Genomic DNA, 19,327 nt, shown 5'->3' with positions numbered 1-19,327 from the left:
GGACTTGAGATTGACATCAGAAGTGTGGGGCAGTCTTTAGAGATTGGGTTCTTAACCTGTGAGGTCTGTGCTAACTCTGGACAGTTAGTGTCAGAGCGGAGTTCAATTGTAGGACACCCAGTTGGTTTCCTCCAAGAACTGGAGAATAGCTTGGTGTGGAAAAACCCACACATCTGGTGTCAGAAGTGTTTGTGCCTAGAGGAAACAGGAAGAGTTTTTTCTTTAGGTTCCCAGAGAGAGAACCCAGGAGTGAGCATTCTATAAGAGACCCAGGTGAGAGCCGCAGGGCTTCTGACCCAGCCTGCATGTTACAGGCATCACTTCCGCAGCACTCCATTGGTCAAAAACAAGTCATAAGCCAGCTCAAGGTCAAGGGGAGAGGATTGCACAGGGTGTGAATACTGGGAGGGGTAAGTTCATGTTTGGAGACCAGGTTCTGCACTATCATTCCCAGCACCCCATTCATCTCTCCAGTCCTGGTTTCAAGGACTCTCTGCTCTTCAATTTCCTCTCTGTTGACCAGTGATTCAGTCTAGCTCATCCGGGTGCTTTGCAGGACACCAATGTCTACTACAGAGCCTGGCACCAAGTAGGTACTTAATAAATACTTGCTGAAGGGAGGAAGGGAAGGAAGGAAGAGGGAGCGAGGGTGGGAACAAAGGAGGGAGGGAGGAAGGGTTTCCTACAACCAGGGTCATAATCCAGCCTTCTCCCCAAACCTCCAACACATCGAGCTCCTGCCCACTTTAGGTCCTTGCTCTGGCTGTTCCCTTTGCCTGGAGTCTTCTTCTCCCCAAGTGTTTCATGACCAGGTCCCTGTTTTCATCCAGGTCTCAGCTCAAAAGTCACCTCCTCAGAGAGGCCCCCCCAGGTCACCCAATATCACCATCCCCACTAGCCACTCTCTTATTACCCTAAATTAGTTGCTTCAAGAGCACTTACTGTCTGAAACGATCTTATTCATTTATTTATGTAAGTGTGCATTGTCTGTCTCTCTGTCTCCCTGCCTCTAGACCAGGGTTTCCTGATCTTGGCACTATTGCTATTTTGGGCCAAATAAGTCTCTGTCTGGGGCAGGGTCACCCTCTGTGTTGTAGAATGTTTAGCAGCACGCCTAGTCTCTATCCACTAGATGCCAATAGCATCTCCTGCACACTGTGATTATCAACAATATCTGTAGACATTGCCAAATACCTCGGGGCAGGTGTGTGTGTGTGCACGCGCGCGTGCCTACGCAAAATTATGCCTGGTTGAGCACCGCTGTTCTAGACCACTGGACCTCACATTTTGGCGTGCGTTAGAATCACCTGGAAGACTTAACACAGATTGCTGAGCCCCACCCTAGAATTTCTGATTCCATAGGTCTGGGGTGGGACCGAGGCTCTTCATTTCTCACAAGTTCCCAGGTGATGCTGGGACTGATGGCCTGAGGACCATACTTTGAGAACCACTGGTCTGAATGCTCCCTGCGAGGAAGGAGGTTGTTTTGTATCCCAAGTGCCTGTCACAGTGGCTGCCCATAGTCGGTGCTCACAAATACTTCTTGAATAAACCACCCTATAGTCTCAGCAGGAAGGAGACAGCTCCGGGGTGAGGGTGGGGAGCTTACAGTGAAAAGTTAGCTGGTGGGGGAAAGAGGGAGATTTCTGTATTTGAGGAAGGGGTGTGAGAGAGAGTACTTGTAATTCCTTTTGGTCCTGGTGTTTTAGGAGGCCAATTCCCACAGCCCAGAGTTGGGGCAGGGAAGGCTAACAGGGCGGCAGAGGACACGCAGCAAGCCCGTGTTGGCCTCTACCTAGGTGGCCTTGTCTCGGCCGTTCCTCTAGGGTTTCTCCTGCGTTCTCTCTGATCCGTTCCTCCTATTGTCCGGGGATTATTTGGCACAGGAGCAGCTGACAGCAGGGTTCCTGCGAGGAGTGCTCCCTCCCTCTGAGCCCCTGGCCTCTATGAGAACTGATGTCTGCCTCCATCCCTTGCTGCCTGACACTTGGAGGATTCAGCAGTGGACTCGGAATGTGATGGGTCCACCAGGGGTGAGACGATTCCTTATGCAGCTGCAATAACATTAATCGTGACAACGAGAGTTGACACTGCTGGGGGTTTCCCATGGGCCAGGCAGAGTGAAGGCACGTGCAAGTGTGGCTTCATTTGCACCTCACAGTGGCTCTATGAAGCAGGTGCATGTTGTTACCCCTGTTTTCTGGATGAGAAAACTGAGACTCTGAGAAATGACATCATTTGCCTAAATTCGCATAGACCAGTGGAAGAGATAAAGTGGGATAATCACGTAGGTCTTTCTGACCAAAGCCTTGTTCTTAACCTCTCTACGTTTCTCAGACTGCTTTGGTAGATGCTAAAATGTGTCCTGGGTCAAGGGTCGGGGAGGGTTGGTGGCCTCCCCCTGCCTCAGGGCCTTTGCACTTGCAGGTCCCTCCACCTGAAATGCTCCCCACCCCCCAACCTGGGCTTCCTTGCCTCTTGTAGGTTTTAGATCAAATATCACCTTCTCAGTCAGGGCTTCCTCACCAACATACTTAAAACTGCAAACTGCTCTCCATCCTCCTTGCCTGCCTTATCCTCCTCCATCGCACTTGCCTCCACCACACCGAATATTCCCTGTTTTACTTGTTATGTTTATTGTCTGTCTCCTTCAGCTGGAATGTCAGCCCCACGGGGGCAAGGAGCCTTGGTCTGTTTTGCTCACTGCTGTATCCCCAATACATGGGACGGTCCCTGGTGGATATTAGGAACTTACTAAACATTTGTAGAAGGAAGGATGAGAGGGAGGGAGGGAGGAAAGAAGGAGGGAAAAAATATGGAAATTCTCAGTTAAAAGTTAACAAGTGTCCTTCCTTTCCTTCTCAGAGCCTTCATCACAGTAATGTATATACTGTAAATTTAAAGAAAGAGCTGTAACTTCTGGCATTTCTCAAGCTTATTTGACGACAGAGCGCTTTTTGGTGGAGCTGCAGGTAACCTTGTGTGTCCCAAGGCACGGTCTCTGACCACCCTCCCCCTGCCCGCCGGCTGTCTCTTCTCACCCCCGCCCTGCCTCCTGCACTAAGGGCACACCTAGATATCAGGGCATGCGGACACCCACCTGCACACCCATGTGCCTGCTGTGGCAGAGATCTGCCTGTGTGACAGCACCGACCTGCTTGTGGAGATGCAGGCCCGCCTTTGAATGGATCGACTGTCAAAGGCGGAGAAAGGTCAGCTCACCTTTGAAAGAGGCCACTCACCAGGCAGAAGCAGAGTGGCCTGAACTGGCGACAACAAAACAGGGCAGACGATGAACCCATGAGAAGAAGCTGGGAGACGCAGGGGCTACGAGAGCTTGGCTTTCCTGCTCCAGGAGGACCACGAAGAGCCCAGGCATACTGGGACTGCAGTTTCCACATCTTTAACTGCAATCAGAACCAACAGCTCCGGGGGACAAAGGACTCTGGAAATCAATGACATCTCACCCAACTGACCTCTGAGCTCCTGCAGCCAGGTGAACCTTCAAGGCAACCAGACCCAACCTTGGAGGCTTTGCATTTTTCTGTACCTGCAAAGTCACCGTTCTGTATGACTCCATCAGTTAAAGAGAAATGGTGTCAATATACACTTTGAAATCAACAGGCCTTGGTTCAAATCCTGGCTCAGGCAGTGACTGCCAAGGGGCCTCAGGCAAGTCACTCCACCACCCTGAGCCTCGGTTTCCTCCTCTGTAAAATGGAGCGATCATATCTCTCTGACTTACATTTTTTTTTTTAAATAAATCTTTATTTATTTTTTACTGTGTTGGGTCTTCGTTTCTGTGCGAGGGCTTTCTCTAGTTGCGGCGATCGGGGGCCACTCTTCATCGCGGTGCACGGGCCTTTCACTGTCGTGGCCTCTCTTGTTGCGGAGCACAGGCTCCAGACGCGCAGGCTCAGTAGTTGTGGTTCACGGGCCTAGTTGCTCCGCAACATGTGGGACCTTCCCAGGCCAGGGCTCGAACCCGTGTCCCCTGCATTGGCAGGCAGACTCTCAACCACTGTGCCACCAGGGAAGCCCTGTCTGACTTACTCTCTCCCTTTTTGTTCTCCCTACAATCAGGCTCCTTCGTCCACTCTCTACATGCCATTCTGGGCTCTTCTGACCCACCGCGATCATCCCTGGGCTCCGATATCCTTTAGCATCTGCCCTCCCGTGCGTGGTCCAGAGGAAGGATCACTGAGCTAGGCGTGCGGAGGGCTGGGTTTTAGTCCTTGTTCTCCTGTGCTGCCAGGGTCCCACTGTGTCACACACAGTGGTATTAGGGGTGACATTTTCCTTTCTTTTTTCATAACCTTTTGTTTCCCCTGATTTCCAAAGTAATAAAAAATGAGAAAACAAAACTCAAGAGATGCACTTCTAATATTTTATGTATAGCCCACTAATTTATATATGTGTGTTTGTGTGTCTGAATATGTGTGTGTGTGTGTGCAAACACATATATACAGATATATAGTATGCTTTTCCAAATGCTTGCAACGTGCCGGGCTTTGCACTAAGCAAATGAAATATATCACATTCTTTAACCCTTCTGCTGACCTTATGATGTATGTACCATGATGTATGTACGTACATGACCTTATGATGTATGTACCATGATCATGCTCCTTTTCTGGATGGGGAACCTGTGGCTCAGAGAGATTAAGCGCTTACCTGAGGTCACACAGCTGCTGAGTGGTAGAGGCTCCCACGGGCAGGCAGGGGCAAGGGGGCAGAGCTACCTGGGTGGGCAGGGAGAGCAGAACAAGTTGCCTAGACAAGGTGATGCAGGCCTGGAGTCTATTGAAAGCATGTAGCATGGTGGGTGGGTCATGCTGTCTTATAGAAGTTATGCACGTTCTCTGCACAAAATGAAGAAAAGCAGATAAACACAAAGAAAGGAATAAAAATGAAAGCAAAAGCCACCCACCATCCAGAAATAATCAGAGTTAAAATACTGGTGAATTTTTTCCCTTCCATCTAATTTTTTCCCTTCCATCTAATTCTAGAATCGATGCCTCTCATCTCCGAGCTGTGGTACATCTTCTTGCTGCTTTATTACAGGCTCTTTTTCCTTCATAAAACACCATGGTCATCTCCATGTGCGGTTAAGTATTCTTTGGGAAAAAATGATTATAAAAAGTTTCATGGTTATTCTGACTATGGGGTAATTTATCCCTGATAGATTTACCCCCAGTTTTACTTATTTAAATTGTGTCTATATTTTAGCTGTTACGTAGCTGACATTGGGATGAACATTCTTGTAGATAAACCATTCCCCAACATCCTCAATTATTTCCCAAAAAATTCCTCCGGGAGGAATTGCTCTGTCAAAGGGAGTGCAAAGTACGAAGTGTTCGATGCCCATTGCCAGGACGAGAGGACACCTCTGGTTCAGGCCCCCGGACCTCTCAGATTCTGCCTGCTCCTGTGCGAGCAGCGGCCCACTACTTGGAGTAACCACTGAGCCCCCAGCAGCGTTTGGCTCATGCAACCGTCCCGAGGTCTTTTTCTCCACAACCCCAGCAGATTGTATATATTTTGCCTATAGTATTGAATTCGTTTTGAAGGCCAAAGGAAAGGTAAGGTATTAATAGGTCTGAAGAATCTCAGAGTAGATTCCAATCCATCACTCTCTAAATAGTTTAAATCAGATAAAATCCTGCTCGGGTTGGGAGACCTGCGTTCTAGTTCTCATCTGCGTGGTCTCTCCGTGGGACCTTGAAAAAGTCACTCCACGTCTGTTTCCTCCCCTTTCGTAAGGAGGGCGTTGGACAAGACCGCTGAGGAAGTTTCCAGATCTAAAGTGCGTTGGTTTACCCAGCCCCTTGCTCTGCAGATGCTTACCTTTTAAGTTTATTGGAATGACTACATTTTAAAATTATGGAGCTTGAGGTCCAGCATGGAAAGTGTCTTGCTGAAGGTCACACCACGAATTGTCAGCAGTGTCAGGGCCAGAACCCAAGTGCCTGAAGTTCTCCAGGTCCTCATAGCTTCCTCTCTGCCACACGGCTTCCGATGAGCCTGTGCCCACGTCTCTCAGGAGGGGCGTGTCTGCGTGCGTATGTGCACGTGTCTGTATGTGCACACTTATCTGTGACTGTCCGCAGTTCTGTGCGTGTGCACGTGTCTTTGTGTCCAGGTATGTGTTTGCATATGCGTCTACATGTTTTTCTGTGTACTCATGTCTCTGGTATGTGCAGGTCTGAGTGTATGCCCATGTCCCCATGAGTATATACTTCCATCTGTGTGTGTCCACGTCTCAGGGGACACGTGCATTTGTGACAGTCCTGTGTAGAGTGGAAAGCTGACCGCAAGGCAGAGATCTGGGCTGGGCTGTCACCTCTTCGTGGGTGGGGAGTGGGGAGCGGGGAGCAGGGAGCATCCCTGCTCCCTGGGGTGGTGGAAAGTGCGCCCTTAGAGAACATGGGTATCAGGTCATCCCTCCGTGGCAGCTGAATCATAGGTTTTTACCCAGGCAGGGCGTCTCCCGCTCTGGGAGTGCTGCTTGGGCAGCCCCTGGTGGAGAACCAGGACTCCTGCTTGGGGCTGGCCTGGGAACCACCCATTTTCTCACCCTACAGCTGGGCAGTGGCAGTCATTCTGTGGGGCACTTCACAAGCATGGGGTGCTTACCACAGGCCACGCCTCACGCTGGGGCGCTGGAGAGAGGAGATGGGTGATGGGTGGGGCAGGCATGGGGGAGGGCCCTTTGTTAGAGTCTTCAGTCCAATGCGGGGTGGGGGGGGCGATAAGCAGTGAGTATCCATAAACATTGGGGGCTGTGACGGGCGTGAGAACACAGGTTGTGCAGGCCCCAGAGGCAGGTGGGAGCACATGGCTGAGCTGCCTGTGTGGGCAGAGAGGGCAGGAAGGTTTGCTTAGATGAGGCGACTTGGGCCTGGGGACTATTCAAAGTATGAAACAAGGTTGGTAGGAAAGAACTATCTTATACAAGTCAGGTACACTCTCTGTACAGAATGAAGAAGGAAGACAAACAGAAGGAAGTGAATAAAAATGAACTCCAAGCCCACCCAAGGTCCAGAAACAAGCAGAGATAAAAGGCGCGTGATTATTTTTCTGTGCAAGTGTATCCTTGCTAATCAAACTGGGGTCACGCCTTCTATAGCATTTGGCAACTTGCTTTGATGCTCATGCAATACCATGTTCATAAACACTTCCTGCACCATAAGCATAGCTTAGAGGTTCTGGGCATGGGCAGTGAAGACTTGGGCCCAAACCAGGCCCCACTGCTTGTGTCAGACTGTTATCTCTGAGCCTCACTTTCTGCATCTGTACAGGGAAAGAAAATCGGGGCCTCCCTCAGGGGGCAGTTGTGAGAATTCAATGGGCCTAGGACACCTAACACAACGCCTGGCATGTCCTAGGAGCTTACTCTTCTCTGGGAGCAATTTTAATGGCTGCATACTATTCTAATGTATAGATTGCTCCCCATTTGTTCAATAAATCCCTTATTTCTGGGCATTTAAGAAGTTTCCACCATTTTCCTGCTGTGAAAACACACTGCTTACTCTGATCACTGAAAGAAGAGTAAGACCCCTCTGAATAGATGGAGCAGGGGCCTTCTAGGCAGAGGGGTCAGCAAGAAGCAGCCAGGCACCATAGGGAAACGGCCAGAAATTCTGCCTGGTGGGGCTTAGGGTGAGGCAAGGCTGAACTGGAGAGACAGACTGGTGTCAGGTCCTGGAGGGGCCTGTGGCTACTTCGGCACTTAAACACAAGCTTCTTGGTGACAAGTCTGGCAGGGGATTAATAATGTAGAGTGGAACTGCCACTATTTGCAGGCCAGGGGCCAGACCAAGGAGTGAAAAGAAGATGGGGAGGGACATGTGGGAACATTCCAGCAATGAAGAAGAGGGGAGAATGAAGAGAGGATGCAAACTCAGCATGACTCTGAGAGACTGACAATCCCAGCTCCACTACTTAGTAGCTGTGTGACCCTTGGCAAGTTACTTAACCTCTCTGTTTCCTCATCTCTATGATAGAGATAATAAGGCTACTCACCTCTTGGGGTTGTTGTGAGGGGTAATTGAGTTAATACGTATTGTTCCCAGAACCATGCCTGATGAATAGTAACTGCTGTATGTATCAACGATTGTTGTTATTATTATTTCATTATCATAGAAGACAGAGTGAAAGGGGCCATCACAGAACGACCTTGTCGTCCCCAGTTGGAGCATACATGGGTTTAGGTGGACTGAGTCCCCCAGGATTGGAGGTTTGGGAGCTGCTTCCCCACTGGTCTCCTTGTCCCCAGGATCCCATCAGAGCGACAGCACCTGGTCCTGGAGAATGAGCCTCCTGGGCTTTCTCTGTCCTGATTCTCTCCCCACTGGTCCTTTCAACCCCTCCCCTTTCTGTGACTCCCCCCCGCACCCCTCCACCTCTCTTTATCTACCCCTCCACTCTTTCCCATGGATTCTGACCCCAAGTGTGTAGGGTAGGCGTACCTTCAAGGCTTGGTCTGAGGTCCCATTGGAGTATTCAAAACGGACAGACAGACACGGTAGGATCTTTGCCCTGGGAAGGGTAGCCTCCTGCATGACACCTCCTCTGCCGTGCCAGGCAAAGAGTGTGTCTTCTTCCCCACCCTGAGTTACATGGAAAAGCCTCCCTCTACTGCCTTAGCCTGGGAGACACCAGGCTTCTGGAAGGAACTGGCAATGACAGCTCCGGGTGACCACGTGCTTTCCGCCCACTACTGCACTGATTTCTCTCCACAGCCCTGTGAGGGGATAGCTGCCATCCCCACGCACAGAGCGGGGAGAGGCCCCACTCAAGGCATCCTGCAGCCGGCAAACTCTGTGTGTTCCTACCCCTGTGCCCCTCCCCCGTGCCCCAGTTAGCAACAACTCAGCTGCCTGGGCTGCAGACACAAGGGCCCGGCCCCCTGCCCAGTCCCACCCAGGGCCTGCTGGGTGTGGGGAGCTGAGATAGTGGGAGAGATGCTGCCCAGGGCTCAGCTGATAGGGCCCGGGGTGAGGTCAGCGCTGGGAGGCCCCATGGAAGAAGTGAGTATTCAGGAGGCATTGGCAAGAGGGGAGGGGAGTTCACTGCTGATGTGGGAAGCCGGAGTCAGTGATATGAATGTCCTGAATGCCAGGGAGAGACTACCTGTGGGAGGCAGGAGAAGCCTGTGTTCTCAGGACCAGATGGCCATGTACGTGCAGTGACAAGAGCATCGGTGACCAGGACAACTTGCTGAGTGCCTGCTCGTACCAGGCACTGTACCTTGTCCTCATTTAGCTTCCCCCTCTTTCATATGGGCAGTTATTCTTGTCTGTACTTTTCAGATGAGAAAACAGGCTCAGAGAGGTGAAATGACTTGCCCAAGGCCACACAGCTAGTGCCCGGCAGAGCCAGGCTCAATCCCAGGACTGTTGAACTCCAAACAGACGTCTCACTGCAGAACTGTTTCAGGATCCAGGAGAAAGAAGGTGCACATTTCTGGTGTTTTCCAAACCTGTCTGCCTGTAGATTCATCTTTAAAATACGGAATCCCAGATCCACCCCAGAACTACTGAATCGGTCTACATTCCTAGTGAGAGTCCCATCACAGAAAGGGTGCATCCAACCACCCAAGATTGAATCGAGGGCTATCTGGCACAGAGGAAAGTGCTTGCAGAGGGGATGTGGACAATCCTGGTTGCAATCTCACTCCCCTCCTCCCTTGCATCCCTCTCTGCATACAGGGAGGAAAACTATCTGCCTTGTAATATGAAGGACTAAAGAGACTATCTGGGAAGCCCCTGGCTCACTGGGAAGCTCCCGAGGGTTCAGCGAGGTCTCTCTTGTTTGGGTTCCAGGATTGAAGGCAAGGGCTTTACCTTCCTTCTCTTGGAATCTTCCATAATAGCACCAGGCATAAGTCTTAAACCATTGACTGGTGCTCAGTATAGAGTTACTAAACAAGTTCCAAGTGCATGTTTAGATATAAGCCCACCTTTTATTAGTCATTAACACTTTAGTGTGAATTAGTGTATAGACCCACTAAATCAGGGAGGTGGGAAAAAGCCCAAGCCTAACTGTTTGGGAACCAGGTCAGAATGTGAGGGAAAGTGCTCCTAAAGGAGAAGGTAGGGCCTGGGGGGAGATGTCAGAACTAGAAGAATCCCTCCAGTTCTTATAAGTAGAGAAACTAAGGCTTAGAGGCTGAAAATGAATTGTCCAAAGTGGCCATCTGTTTGTGCCAAGGGCAGAATTTTCTCCCATGATCATCAAGCACTTACTCTGTTCCATTGTCCACCTAAGCTCCTACCCCATTCAAGCTCTCCCACCCCAACTCACCCACCTCCCGCCTTATATCACAGAGCGATACCACAGAGTCAGGACTTATATTTAATGGAGCCTTCCCACTTTCCCATTCCAAATAGCTTCTTGACATCTTTTAGCCCGCATCTCTGACTTAACATGTTCAAAATCAACTCTTCATTATCTAGACAAACCTCTTCTATCCTAGTCCTCCCCATTCAAATGGCATCAGTGTCCAGGTGAGCCAGCCGAAAGCATAGATGCCGTCTTAGATTGGCTTTCCTGGAAGCAGGGCCTGAGCCAGGGGTCCTTGCGCAATGGTTTCTCGGGGAAGAGCTCTCAGGAGGAAGGCAGTAAGGGAAGCAGGCTGGGGCAGCTCAGCAAGGGCTGTGGTCTCAGCTGGAGACCAGCTTTAGCCGGATTCCACGGGGAGCTTTGGAGGGCGAATTGTGACTCAGAGTTAGTCCCACCTTGAAATGGGAAGGAGGCCTGCCTTTTGTAACCCTTTGTCAGTCAGTCATTAGCGGGGCAGTCATTGGTGGGTTTCTGGTGAGTTAGATCCCTTTGGCTAAGGGCAATTTTCCAGACAAGGGGTTGGCCTGCACTCACAGGAGTGGGGGATGGGTGTCCCAGAGAAGCTGGAGAGCTGGGTGGGGACCAACAGAATCCACTACACAATCATCCTTTGCTCCCTCCTCCATCACATCGCACAACCAGTGCATGAGCAGACACGCTCAACTCCACCCCCAGGGTATCCCATTATGACCAGTTGTCACCACCCACACCCCCTTCATCGTAGTCCAAGCCACCACCACCATTGCCCAGGCCAGCCCCCTAGCCTCCTTCCCAGCTGGTCTTCTGATTTCTACTTTTGCCTCCACCAACCACTCTACATCTAACCACCAGTACCATCTTTTAAAAACATAAATCACGTTAGGTCACTGTCCTACGTCTAAAACCCTCCAGAAGCTGTCCATTGCACTTGGAATAATACCCCAAACCCTGAGCTTGGTCTACAAGGTTCAGACTGATGTGACCTCTCCTTACCTCATGGACCTAATTTCTTACCGTCCTCCCCACTTACTACACTCCTACCTACTACCCACCTCAATTCAGCTAATTCCACATTTATAATACTCCACTTTGGGATACCAATTTCTGAATACATCAACACTTTCTTAGATATTGCTAATAACTAGAAACACAGCCCCAATGAGCTTAAGCTAAAAGGGAATGCATTGGCTCACATAATTGAGAATACTGAGGGTGGGACTCTGTCAGGCATGGCTAGATCCAGGTACACAAGTGATGTTACCAAGACCCTGACTGTCCTTCTTTATCCCTCTCTCTATAGTTTCAGCCCTGTTTCCTTCTGTGTGTTGGCTTATATCTCAGAGAAGCTTTTCTCCACGGGGTGAGAAAAATAGCTCCACAAAGCTTATGATCTCATAGGCTGTTCTCTCCCAGAGTCCATAGATCTGACCTCTTGGTAGGAATCTCATTGGCTGTACTTGGATCAACTACCCACACTTTGGGTCAATTGCTTTGTTCGGCAGGGGAGTGGGGGTGGACACCATGATTGGCCAGGCGGTAGGCACAGTAGAAGGAACTGAAATTGATGTTTCCACAGGAATCACGTGGTCTGAAAACCTGGGAGACAAAGCAAGAACTGTCCCTCGCCCTTTTCCACCCAAAGTTATCCTTGGTTCAAGTGAAAAGGAAACAGCAATTACTATAAAAATCAGGATCCGTAAGTACTATAATTGTTTTCACACAGGTCACGGTGCCGGGAATGCATCCTCGCTAAGGCACAGAGAGGTTGTGAGTCACGGGCAATTTCCAGGGCTGACACTGTAACTACACTCCTTCCTCTATCACTCCAGAAACCGTCCAAGAGTGAGTGAGAACCATGATAATTTTGAATCCCCTCTGAATCTTAGGGACTTTGATATTTACACCATTGAAAGTATAAAATTAGTTGAGACATCTCCCATAGATCATCAAACACCAGTGCAAACACTAGCAAGCTGTGGTTACAATGAACGAACACAGTAGTTTGGGGCATAATACAGTGGTTCCTGTAGTGTGTTCCACAAGATATAGTTATCATGGAAAGGAAGAAGAGTTACATGGTCAAATAAATTCAGGCAAAAAGTAGGTTGAACAAATCAATCCAGTTTCATTTTTTTTAAGAAGATGTTGGGGGTAGGATTTTATTAATTAATTAATTTATTTTTGGCTGTGTTGGGTCTTCGTTTCTGTGCGAGGGCTTTCTCTAGTTGTGGCAAGCGGGGGCCACTCTTCATCGCGGTGCACGGGCCTCTCACTATGGTGGCTCTCTTGTTGCGGAGCACAGGCTCCAGACGCTCAGGCTCAGTAGTTGTGGCTCACAGGCCTAGTTGCTCCACGGCACGTGGGATCCTCCCAGACCAGGGCTCGAACCCGTGTCCCCTGCATTAGCAGGCAGATTCTCAACCACTGCGCCACCAGGGAAGCCCTCCAGTTTCTTTCATGCAGGACTTCTCAGAGCCTTTAATATGCTAAGGAATATTGTGACTTTCCAAGGGGGAGAAATAATTTGCAACATTTCCCAAAATACTTTGCCCCAAAAGTTCTTTTTAGCATACCATCTGGTGGTTCTTACATCCCTTGGGAAACACTTGGGGCATGGAAAGATTGTAGGATTTGGAGTCAGAACACCTGGATTTAGAGCCCAACTCTGCCATCTGGCAGCTGTGTGAACTCTCTGTTTTGAGCCTCAGCTTCCTCATCTGTAAAATGGGATCATTATAATTACTGCCTTACATGCTTTATTTTTGCCTTGTTGTAAGGGTTGTGTATATGAAGTCATCCATCACAGTGCCTGGAACAACGAGCTCTTCTCTGATTTAAATTCAGCTCTTGCAGCAGAATTATCAAAGGATGCAAATACTGCCCACACACTGAATTCTCCAGGTACAGAAATCTGATAGCCTAGGGAACTCGATGGCTTACTTACGTCAGGCCTGTTAAGGCTGTCACCCAGATAGCTGATGCCTCCCACCTATGTCACTGGGAGCTTCAAAAACGGTAAATGTCAATGTCAAATGGTTCCTGCCAACAGGTTGGGGTGCACGTATTGGGAGAGGGAGAAATTTCATGTCAGCCGAGAACAGAAACCTTTGGAGAATTTCTTTGTCCAGTAGCCATGGCTGTCTAATTACCCTCAGGACCATCAGACCTTTGATTTTAGAAATCCTTAAGTTACTGAAACTGTGTCACAGGCTTTGCAAATCCTACTCTATGAATATAGGGTGTGAAAAAATATTTTTTTAAAGGATTCTGGATTTGGTGGCACTGAAGTTTTACAAGATACAGGGCTGGCTAAGAGGGTAAGTGAGATTATAGCGGGGCCTACCCAGAATCTGTCCTTTGGGGAACAAGTGGGGCTGGGAGGAGGTCGCTCAGCAGCTGTCAGTGACCATCTTCCCTCCTGAAAGCAGGGGAGCCAAGCAGGGAGGAGAGACGGATGCACTGGCCCTGATCCCCAAGACTGGTCTTTCAAATCTGGGAGCTTCACCTGTCAGTCAATACATTTCCTTTTTCCCTTAAACTGAGTTATGTTTCTGTCTCTTCAGCCAAAAGAGTCTTGATTAATAAAAGGAGTGTTTGAACTACTTATTCATAAGCAGTTATTCAACAAATGTTTATTGAGCACCTACCATGCGCCAGGCCCTGCTGTGAGCACTAGAAACGTATCAGGGAACAAAGCAGGCCTATTCCCTGTTCTCCTAAACCTTCTAAAGTATAGGCTTATTGGATGAATTAATTTAAAATATTATTTTTATATGTTAATTATAACTCAATAAAAAATAGACAAAAATTTAATTCCTGGTTGTAAAACTAATACAAACTCATTGGAAATATAAGGAAACAGTAGAAAGAAGACATATGCAAAGAAAAGTAGAAGGAAGAAAAAAATCACTTGTAATTCCACCATCCAGGGAAAACCACCATTAATATTTTCATGTATTGTGGTTTTTTCAAAACAAATATGTTTTTAAAAAATGAAATAACGTGGGATATATAGTTTTCATTGTGCGTTTCCACAAAAGCCATCTTGAATATATTCCATGTCATTAAATATTCTTCAAAAATATCATTTTGAAAAAACATGATTCAAAGCAGCTGCATGACATTTTGCCACATGGATAAACAGAATTTTTAAAAACAAATCTCCTATGGTTGGGCAACCAGGTTATTTCCAACATTATGCTGTTATAAATAACAAGGAGATGAACATGCTTGTACAAAAACTTTGTCGCTCTTGATTTCTTTAAATAAACCTCCAGAGGTGGAATTATGGTCGTCCAAAGGAAAGGAACATTTAAATGTTTTTTGATGAACATCACAGTTTGCCCTGCAGGGAAGCTGTATCTGCTTGTATTGTTACCTGTGGGAGAGCAGCAGGCCCTTTTCTCCTTACCCTTCCTCTTGGGATTCAGCAGGGCCAGGATTAGGTGGGCATAAATTTTAAGGGAGCACCAAAAAAACTCAGTAATCAAGGTAAATAGTATTTTAACGCACAACTTAAAAAATCAAAATTAATGCAAAAAAGTCCATGATGAACAAAATATCATTTTAAATAAAAACACACTGCCATAAGCCTAAAGAAAAATGTACACCCCGTTTACATAGTTCTATCTATTTTTTAAACATACCTTTTCTAGAATATTAAAGCAGTTGAAAAAATATGAAAAAAACTGAAAAGTAGATGTCTTAAAATTCTCAATATTAAGTTTAAATATTTGGGAAGTATATTCACATCTTTTGATATGGTTTTATACTCATCATCAAACATACTTTCAAGAAGTTTTCTCTTATGTGTCATAATTTATGACTCTTCAATAGAAAATAAAACAAGCAAAGAAATCGATTTTGAATTTTGATTTGAATTGATGAGTTTGCTTCCATTCACGCTAGGAAGGCAACGTTACAACAAATTCTGGTTAGAGTAGAAGTAAAATACCTAAATTTAAAATTATGTGATTTTAATACCTGTCTTTCATTTTTCAATATTCTTTAATAATCTAGAAAACTTAACTTTAAAAAGCTATATAGGGCTTCCCTGGTGGCGCAGTGGTTGAGAGTCCGCCTGCCAATGCAGAGGACACGGGTTCGAGCCCTGGACTGGGAGGATCCCACATGCCGCAGAGCAACTGGCCCCGTGAGTCACAATTACTGAGCCTGCGCGTCTGGAGCCTGTGCTCCGCAACGGGAGAGGCCGCGATAGTGAGAGGCCCGCGCACCGCGATGAGGAGTGGCCCCTGCTTGCCGCAACTAGAGAAAGCCCTCGCACAGAAACAAGGAGCCAACACAGCCAAAAATAAATAAATAAAATTTAAAAAAAAAAAACACAAAACTATATATAATATATATATATAGGGTGCACACTTTCTTTCCTTTTGTTTCAGGTTCTACTGTGGCATGGCATAGCCCATTGATTGTCGATTTGAAAATCAAAACAAATGTCATTTTGTCAACAAGATGACAATGGTTTCAGATTCATTGTCATTCAGTTTTGTGCACATGTTATGCTGGGTCCTGGGGATACGTCCAGAGGTGAATACAACACAATCCCTGCCCTGGAAGTGACTGTGATTTACAAAAGAGAACTGATGAGGGTGTAATAGATCATTAAGTGGACCTAGCCCTATCCTTTATCAGCTCTTTGATCTTGAACTAGCCTTCAAATTTTCCAGGCTTAATTTTTCCTCTTGTAAAACAGTGATTATAAAACCTCCCTGGCAAGGTTATGATAGGTGAGGCACTAAGCCCACCGTGAATGCGCAAAACTCAGTAACTGTAACTGTGATGATCAAGGTCATTTATACATCCAATTAATTTGAGGCATTCATTCTGCAAATAATTATGGAACAGTATCTATGTGCCAGGCATGGTGCTTGGCTCTAAGAATTATACCAACAAAACTTAACCCTTGCCTTCAAGGAGCTTATAATCCAGTGGGGGCAACAGACACACAAATGGCTAAATCCCAACATAATGCAATAAGTCCTTGACAGAAGTTGGGTCTTGCAGGATGAATAGGAGTTTGCTAGGTGGTAAAGAGGGGAGAGGGCATTATGGCAAAAGGGACAGCAGGAGCCGAGACATAGGGGCAGGAAGAGCCTGGGAAACTGTAAAATCCGTGTGCCTGCAAGTGGTGGGTGGAGGGGATCCAACAGGCTCTCCTCACCCTTGGAAGAGATTCTTCAGTGATCCCAGCAGCCAGGGCATGAGCTCATCCCTTCCTGTCTGCCTGTGGTCAATAGCGCTTGAGGTGCTGAGTGGTTGAGGGATTTGATCCAGGTCACAGAGCAAAGGACTCTGGGACAATTAGTTCAAAGAAGGCCAAACATCGTATTTGTTCTTTGGGAAAAGCTAGAGAAACCATGGCATTTGTATTTGTTTTTCCTTTTTAAAACTTCCATCTATTAATTCACCTTTCCTTCAACCATCACACGCGCGAACTGTCCCTGACATTTGGCAATGGGGGTGCTCAGACACCATTGCCTGTAAACTGCATCTAGTCAATCTGGAACCAGGGTGAATCTGATCAATGTTAATCTTCCCACCCCACCCCACCCTGGGAACTCGGTGGAGGTCCAGGGGGGGTCCTGTCTGGTTGTCTCCCTAATGTTGGGACTGTACCTGGTATAGAATAGGTGCCGGGCAAACATTTGTTGTATCAACACAATCCAGATGACTGATGCCCTTTCGGGGATGATTTTTCCCCCAGGCTGGTTATGGAGACGAGCTCTCCCTTCTCCGCATCTTCCCAGTTTCCCTTGCCCTCCATGGGGCCTCCCAGCCTCTCAGTCTGGAAGTTACTGAGCTATAAAGAGACACTTAAATGAACGAGAACAGTCTTTAAAGAATCCTTTGAAGAAAGACTGCAACATGACTAATCATCTCGTAATTTATTGGCCTGTAAATTTGCATTTTCCTACAATACATTTTTCTTTATAGAGGGCCCTCCCACACCGTGGACAAAGGCAATATTTGTTAGGGTTGAGCTTCCCGTTTCGAAGAGTCATTACTATTTCTATGTCTATAGCAAGATCATATGCGGGCAGGGACCAGCAGAGGGTGGGCAGGGAAGGGCATGGCAGAGAATGGAGCTGGGGCACACAGCTTGGGCCCCATCTTTGCCCCACCCCTTCTCTTCACCCTCATCAAGAGCCCCCTGTCAGCTCCAAGTCATTCAGTACCTGGAACTGCTCCCCCACTCCTCGCCCCTCCCCCCTCCTCTCCCCTCCCCTCCCCCATCCCTTGGCCAGGGGACAGGCTCGGGCAGGATTTATGGGGCTGGCCCCTGCGGAGAGGATCCGGGGATAAATCTCAGCTTATTTAGGAGCGTGATCTACATTTATTGCACTTAATGTGATCTTTAACGTGTCCAAGAGGGGCCCATAAATCCCAGCCTGGCCCGCTCAGCCAGCAGGGCCCCTGGGCCTGGCTCCTCCCCTCGCTGGGGTGAGCTAGCAGGAGTTCCTGGGTCTTTTGATTCCCTTTGCTTGAGGCTTCTGCCCTGGCTCCGCAGCTAAGGGCTGGTGCCCTCTCTGAGCTTCCTGAAGCCACATGGCCTAAGCTACACGCTCCTCAGCAGGTACCAGCGGTGTTCACCCTGCTCTCCTTCATGTCTCTGACTAGGTAACTTCTAGGAGCCTTTCCCCAGAGCTAGATTTGAAAATGCTAAGATTTTGCAATTAGCATGATGCAGGCGCAGAGGAGGGAGGCAAGCATAGCAGAGGTAGTCTGTTGTAGCAACACCCCAGGCAGGTGCAGAGGAGAGGCAGGTTCTCTGAATGTTAGGATTACTACTATTATAATAAATACGAGCCTGTGTATACATAATAATCAATGTGGATAGCATTTTGCAATTTATAAATCATGTCCACACCTATCCTTCCCACATCCCAGGGGAAACAATGGCTTGGAGAGGCTCCGACTCTCCCAAATTCACGAGGTTGTTGAACAGCAAAGCTGGACTTGGAAGCTGGATGCCTGGCTCTTTTCACGGTCCCACGATGCCCCTATGTATGGGTGCATGTAAGTACCACCAAGAGCACACGTGTACGGCTCATACAGATGCCTCATACTGGGAAGCACACCTCGTATATGAGCAGATGCTGGAGCGCTCCCAGCAGGGATTCTGCAGACACACGAGGTCACCACAGGTATCTTTTAATCCTTCTGCTTCTGGTTTTTTCTTAGCAAAGAGAAACCATGCCTCGCGGTTAGGAGGAGTGTGTATTGGCATGTGTGTCTCTTGAATGTGTGAGTGTGCGTTTGGGGTGGGATGGGGAAAGGATGGGGAGAGAGGCCCAGTGAGCCCAAGCTCCTAGAAATGATAAAAGCAGCTTTAAGAACTGATTCCTGTAGTCAAAGGTCATTCTCGTCTCTGGCTTTGAGATGATGGCCCCAGCCCCTATTTTGCCATCCGCTGGTGGCATGCCCAGTCCCAAGAAACACACCTGTGTACACATGTGTCTGTACACACATGCGCACGCACACATAAGACACGAGGGTATGAAGCCCAGGACCCAGCAGTGCCGATGTGGTCATCAGGACCACCACTTGGGGTTGAGGGTCATATGGTTTCCTTGGGCGAATGTCTAGAAATGGTGTCGTGTCCGTAATAGAGGTTTGCAGCTGCGCAGGGGAAGGGTTAACAATGGGTGTTCCACTGAATTTAATGGAAAAGTTATATTTCTGTGCATTATTTTCTAATTATACTACTAATGCATATTCAGTACAGAAAATGTAGAAAACCAGGACCCCATAATTAAGAAAAAAAAATTTTTAATCATTTGTAATGCTTCAGACAGAGATGACTCATTTTTAACTTTTCCAAAGTATATCCTATCAGATTTTTCCCATGTAGATATTTCTTTAAAATTTGGATTTTCCCATGAATCCTTCTTTGAAAACTCTTTTTTTCCTTAATATACTGGAACTGTCTTGCCTGCCATTTCACATCCTCCTGTCCAAGGCTGTCACAGGATGCCTCACA

The 19,327-nt window shown here is 47.8% G+C and overlaps 1 long non-coding RNA gene across 1 annotated transcript in view; it reads left to right on the top strand.

Moving 5' to 3' along the window:
* LOC307189370 overlaps positions 1 to 18,329 on the top strand; it is a 31,399-nt gene extending 13,070 nt beyond the window's left edge. Inside the window, exons 2-3 of the long non-coding RNA XR_013829171.1 lie at positions 11,903 to 12,022; positions 18,235 to 18,329. This is a non-coding gene — a long non-coding RNA (uncharacterized lncRNA). The remainder of the gene's footprint in view (positions 1 to 11,902; positions 12,023 to 18,234) is intronic.
* The last annotated feature ends 998 nt before the right edge of the window (positions 18,330 to 19,327 follow it).

Source organism: Stenella coeruleoalba (genome assembly GCF_951394435.1).
Source record: "Stenella coeruleoalba genome assembly, chromosome: 1".
NCBI classification, from domain to species: Eukaryota; Metazoa; Chordata; class Mammalia; order Artiodactyla; family Delphinidae; genus Stenella; species Stenella coeruleoalba.
Note: the sequence above shows the minus strand (reverse complement) of the source record. Positions and strands in the feature narration are given on the sequence as shown.